This window comes from Theropithecus gelada, chromosome 2, assembly GCF_003255815.1.
Source record: "Theropithecus gelada isolate Dixy chromosome 2, Tgel_1.0, whole genome shotgun sequence".
NCBI lineage: Eukaryota > Metazoa > Chordata > Mammalia > Primates > Cercopithecidae > Theropithecus > Theropithecus gelada.
In genome coordinates, this window is record NC_037669.1 from 133,296,339 (window position 1) to 133,302,590 (window position 6,252).

The window sequence follows — 6,252 nt, forward strand, 5'->3', positions numbered from 1 at the left end:
CACTCATCCATTCCCATAGCTTTAATACCCTCCCTTTGCTGTCCAGTAGGTAACCACGAGTGGCTGTTGCTCATTTGTAATGTGGATAGTTGGAAATGAGATATGCAATATGTATAAAATACACACCAGAGTTCAAAGACTTGTATGAAAAACAGAATAACCTCATAATTTGAATACTGATTACATGTTTAAATAATATTTTGCAGACATTGGGTTAAAAATGTATATATTAAAACTGGCCGGGCGCAGTGGCTCACGCCTGTAATCCCAGTACTTTGGGAGGCCAAGGTGGGTGGATCACCTGAGGTCAAGAGATCGAGACCATCCTGGCCAACATAGTGAAACCCTGTCTCTAGTAAAAATACAAAATTTAGCTGGGCGTGGTGGCACGTGCCTGTAGTGCCAGCTGCTGGGGAGGTTGAGGCAGGAGAATCGCTTGAACCTGGGAGGCAGAGGTTGCAGTGAGCTGAGATCGCACCAGTGCACTCCAGCCTGGCAACAGAGGGAGACTCCATCTCAAAAAAATACATATATATGTGTATATATATGTGTGTGTGTGTGTATATATATATAATTTTGCTTTAGTTTATATATATGTATATATGTAAACTAATTCCACCCATTTTTACTTTTTATGTGACTGCTAGAAAATGTAAAATTGCCTATGTGGCTTACATTGTATTTCTGTTTATCAGTGTGGATTTATATGCTGTTGCCTCTAAAATACCTTCATTCCAGACTCCTTTCTTCAGCATAAGACTGCTATTCCAACTGTTTATTTGACATCACGTGGATGACGTGGATGACTAAATAAGCATCTCAAACTTAGCACATCTAAAACAGAATCCTTGAATTCTCTCACCCATGCTATACCTGTTCCTCCCTAAGTGTTCCTTAGCAAAGTAAATGGGACATCTCTCTACCATTTGCTGTCCACAAGTCTAGCAGTTATCCTTGATGTCTTACTTCATCTCCCACATTTACTCCCTCAGCATGTCTTGTCAACTCTCCTCCAAAATATACCCTCATTATGCATGTTCTCCATCACTACTCCTCTTACCAGAATAATATCTCCCAGACAATCACAACAGACTCTTTAAACTTTTTTGTTTTGCTTATATTTGATGAGAGATACATCTGGTGTATATCATTCAAACAGTACCAAAGAGAATAAAGTTCAAAGCAAGTCTTTCCTGCCTCCCTATACCCAGTACTCTTGGAAAGTAATCATCATTACCAGATTATTTTGCGTCCTTCCAGAGTTACTACACACAGTTGTTTTTCTTCCTTTCAGCCCAGCAGTATAGCCTAGAAATTGTTCTTATTCTTGAGGACAATCTTGGAAACAGCCTGTTTGCCACATCATCCTAATCAATCTTGTTACCAGATTTTTGGTCTTTGCAAATATGATTAGTGAAAAATTGCTATCATAGTGTAGTCTCAATTTATATTTCTATTATACTGAGGAATACTGAACCTCTTTTATGTGATTAACAGCCACTTATACTTGTTCTAGGAATTCTCTTCATATCCTTTGCTTATTTTTCCAGATGAATTATTGAGGTTTTTTCTTGTTGATTAAATAGGCTCTTTGTTGCTGATAGGAGCTGTATATATTTATTTTCACTCAGTTTATGGTAATGTTTCCATATAGTTTCTAATGCCAAACTCTCTCTTTTTTAATTTTATAACTCCAGAGGTTTGCTCCTCACCCAAGATTTTCAAGAGCCTCAATTGGTCTCTCTACTTATGTTGTTGCATTTCTATGATATGTTGCCCACACAACAATCCAAATGATCTTTGTAGTTAGTTTGGAGCTTTGGTTTGTCAAGGAATTATGAGTCAGCCATCAATATCTGAACTAAAAGAAACAAAACTGGGCCGGGCACAGTGGTTCACGCCTGGAAACCCAACACTTTGGGAGGCTGAGGTGGGGACATTGCTTATACTCAGGAATTGGAGACCAGCCTGGGCAACATGGTGAAACCTCATCTCTCCAAAAATACAAAAATTAGCCTGGTGTGGTGACATGTGCCTGTAGTCCCAACTGAGGTGGGAGGATCACTTGAGCCCAGGAAATAGAAGCTGCAGTGAGCTGTGATTGCACCACTGCACTCCAGCCTGTGTGACATAGGAAGACCCTGCCTCAAAAAAAAAAAAGAAAAAAAGAAAAGAAAAGAAAAGCAACAAAACTGGATTTTACTGTATACTCTAATAAGGAAAAGCTCTGCTGAGTAGGCACAGTCTCCCTAAGCAGAGCAGGCTGCTGATGCTCTATGGAGCTTTGGAGAATATAGAGTTCAGGAACAGGTGAATTTCAGAGGCAAAAGGGTTTGCCATCATCTGTAGAAGAGTAGATATTCTGGTAAGACTGTTATTAATTCTCCACTGAATTTATTGGAGTGAATCTGTCATTGACTGACTTTGAGAAAGGAGGGGTTTTTCAAAACAAGTTTATTGAGGCAGTTGATTAATTGAATGGGTTTAAAACTCGTTCTAGGAGTGTGGAAACTTGCTTTAATCCTCAGGGCTTTAAAAAATTATTATAGAAATGTGAAACCTACGGGGAAAAAAAAGGTAAAAAGGTAATGTACCCACCAAACTGAGCACCCAGAGGAGGACGCAGGAAAGAGCTTTTAGACGGTGTCAACTCCCCTGTGCATGCCTGAGAACTTCTTGGTGGCTTGCCCTTCCCAGGAGTTCAGGCTACCTGGTTACCTTGCAACCCAGCTGCATCTGATGGTTTCCAAAACGTTAAGGTTGTGAGCTTGTAGTTCTGAGTTTTTCTCCTTATTGAGAAAGGAAGGATGCTCATTGCAGCTTTTCATATCCTAAACACAAAAGAAGTCTTTCCTCTCAATTTTAACAGTACATTAATGGGATATTACCTTTTTTCTTCCAGTTTATCAGTTGTCTTTCGTCTTTATGAAGTTTTTCGCTTGTTTTGTCATGAAAAGGGTTCTTTTTTTAGAATATAGTCAAATTTATCAATTTTTTCTTTTATTGCATCTAGATTTTGAAACATAATTAGAAATCCTTTGCTTGTACCCAGGTTAAAGAAGAATTCACCCATTTTTTTTCTAGTACTTGTATGGTTTCATTATTTAGATTTAGATTCCTGACCCATTTGGAGTTTATTCTTTTGCCTAGTATGAGGTATGGGTCAAACTTTTTATCTTTTTCTAAATGGCTAACCAATTGTTAAGTCCATCTTTGTCCAAGCGATTTGAGATGCCACCTTTATTGTATACTAAATTCCCATATGTATTTGGGTTTACTTCTGGACTTTCTTTTTGGTTGTACTGCTCGGTGTTTCTTGTCATGCACTAGGACCACAGTTTTTATTTTAGAGGCTTTAGAGTATGTTTTAGTGACTGGTAGAGGTAGTCCCCTTTCATAGCTTTTATTTTTGTTTTCCTGGATATTCTTCCATATTTTTCCATCTGAAATTAGTATCAGCTTGCCTAGCTCCATAAGAAAATTTAGTATTTTTTAAATAAACTTTAAAAATTAATTTAAGGAGACTTCACTTTCTCATGCTAAGTCATCTCATACCAAAAAAAAGGGGGTGTTGCACTTTTTCAAACTGTTTTGTGTCTTTTGAGAGTGTTTTAAAGTGTTCTTCATAAATATTTTACATATTTCTTGTTAAATTTATTTTTCTTTGTTGCTTTTGTAAATGTAGTTGTCTCTACCTTTATGTCATGTTACTGATTATGTATGGGAAGGCTGTTGATTTATGTATGTTATGTCCTGCCAACTTACTGAATTCTTCTCTTGTTTGACTTAGTTTTGTTGTTAATTTTCTATGATTTTTCAAGTGTACTATCATACCATCTGCAAAGACAGAGAGTTTTACTTACTCTTTTCTAGTCCTTCTGTCTTCAATTGATTTCTCTTTTCTAACTGCAGTAGTGAATATCTCCAGTTGAATGTTAAATAGCAGTGAAGATAGTGTACATTCTTCCCTTGGACCTGGGATAAATATTAAACAAACAGAAGAGAAAGGAACGTTCTTCCTTGTAGTAGAAAGCCAATCAATAAATGCAGAAGGAATGATGAAAATAGAAAACCACTATTTGCTAGGCATCATCATAATATTTGATCCAGACAGGAATCATCAGTGGTTGCTGAAATTAGTGGATAAAAGTTTGAAGAGTAAAGGATATATGCATAATCTCAAAGTAGCTCCTCACCAGAGATTTATTAATGACAAAGGAAAAAACAGTGCAGAAACCTGGCCCACACACGTGAACCAAGTGATCATAGTTAATATTACCAGTATTGAGACAAAGTGACATCACGTGCCCCCAGATATGCATTGAAAATGAAAACACAAAACTCTGTGATTTACCTAACAAAAGCTCATACCTAAATCTCAGCATAAGGAAACATCAAACAAACCCAAATTGAAGGATATTATTCAAAATAACTGGCCCATATTTCTCAGTGTCATAACAGACTAAGGAACTGTGCTGATTAAAGAAGATTGCAGAGACATAACAGCTGAATGCAACACATGATCCAGGATTTATTTGGCTATAGGGAACATTATTGGGACAGTTGACAAAAGCTAAGTTCTGTAAGTAGATAATTTGTATTGTATCAGCATTAATTTCCTGATTTTGACTATTGGACTGTGGTTATAAAAGAAGGTACTTGTTTTTAGAAAACACATATTGAAATATTTAGAACTCAAAGGATATGTACATATAGTAGATATATATGTATATGGACAGAGAAAGAATAAAACAAATGTGGTAAAATGCTAAAACAAATGTGGTAAAATGTTGCCATTTCAGGAGTCTGGGTAAAGTGCATGTGGGAACTCTTTGTACTAGCCTTACAACTTTTCTGTAAATCTGAAACTATATCCACCACACTTTGACCTCCTGAAAGTCTTGGGCACCTTTGTGTCGCAAACATCTAGAATAGGACCCAGCTTGAAAACTGCTTAAATGAGTGAGTTCCTTATATCAGGAGCACGTTGCACCACCTAGTGGTGTAACAAGGGAAGCTTACCTCTGTGGAAAAACCTATTCCTGTCCAAACAATGAACTTGCTCATTCTAACTGCATTGACCTATTATTGGCCAAACAAATTGCACTTATTTTATAACCACCAACTGATGGAAAAGTGATTGGAGATCAATTCAGGTGTAAGTATAGGCTTTATCATCTGGGACACAAGGTCACTAGATTGACCAGCCTGGTTTCACAGGTGTTGGGGTAGCTTCAGCCTCTGGAGCAAAGTTAGCTACACAGACAGAAAAGAGAAGAGGGTTACTTCCAAAAATCCAAGTTCTGGATTCAGTCTTCATGTGCATTTACTTCCTACCACTCCTCCTGAGTGCTATGTGAGCCAAAACATTCTCTTTATCTTCATCCTTCATATTGGAAGTCAAGCTGTAAACCTCTTCAGTGCCTTCTTTTGTCTCCCTGGTCTACCCCCACCCCCACCTCTGCCCACCAATAGTGCAGGTTGCTAGTATGGGACAAGAGAGAAGGAGTGTCTGGTTCTGCTTGGGAGCCCAGAAGCCGTGAAAAAATGAGCTTGACTAGAAGGATGAAGATTGGGAGTGGGGTTGGAGGGGCAGAGTAAGGGTATTTCAGGCAAATGCAACATCATATACGAAGCCCTTAGAAAGGGATTCAGATTCTCTGAACTTCTACATTAGCTTCATCTAACTCTACATAGAAGATATGCAAAGAAAACCTTTGAAGTCTGGTGAAAATAACCACATTAATTTGAATCATGGGACCAGACGTTAGTTTACTTCCATATATTGACTCATGAAAAATAGTTTATACTCTCTGATTTATCTGATCACAGGAATGAAAAGTTTGTGTATTATTATGTGAATGAAGTACCAATTTTTAAAGAAAAATATGTACTCTATGAGTTTAAGGCTGTCCTTTATTTTAGAGCTGAATTGGCAAAACTAGTGGCCAAGATAGTGGGAAAGCATCCACTGAGAGGTCTAGGGAGCTCATGTTCTCACTCCTAAGTGACTGCTAAAAAAATGTGAACACATGGCAGTAGAGAGTGGAATAATAGACGATAGAGACTCAGAAGAGTGAAGGGGTGGGAGGGTGGATGTGAGAAATTCTGTACTGAGAAATTACTTAATGGGTACAATGTACATTATTTGGGTGATGAATACCCTTAAAAGCCCTGACTTGACCACTGCATGATCTGTGCATGTAACAGAATTGCACTTGTACCCTATAAATGTTTACAAATTTAAATAAA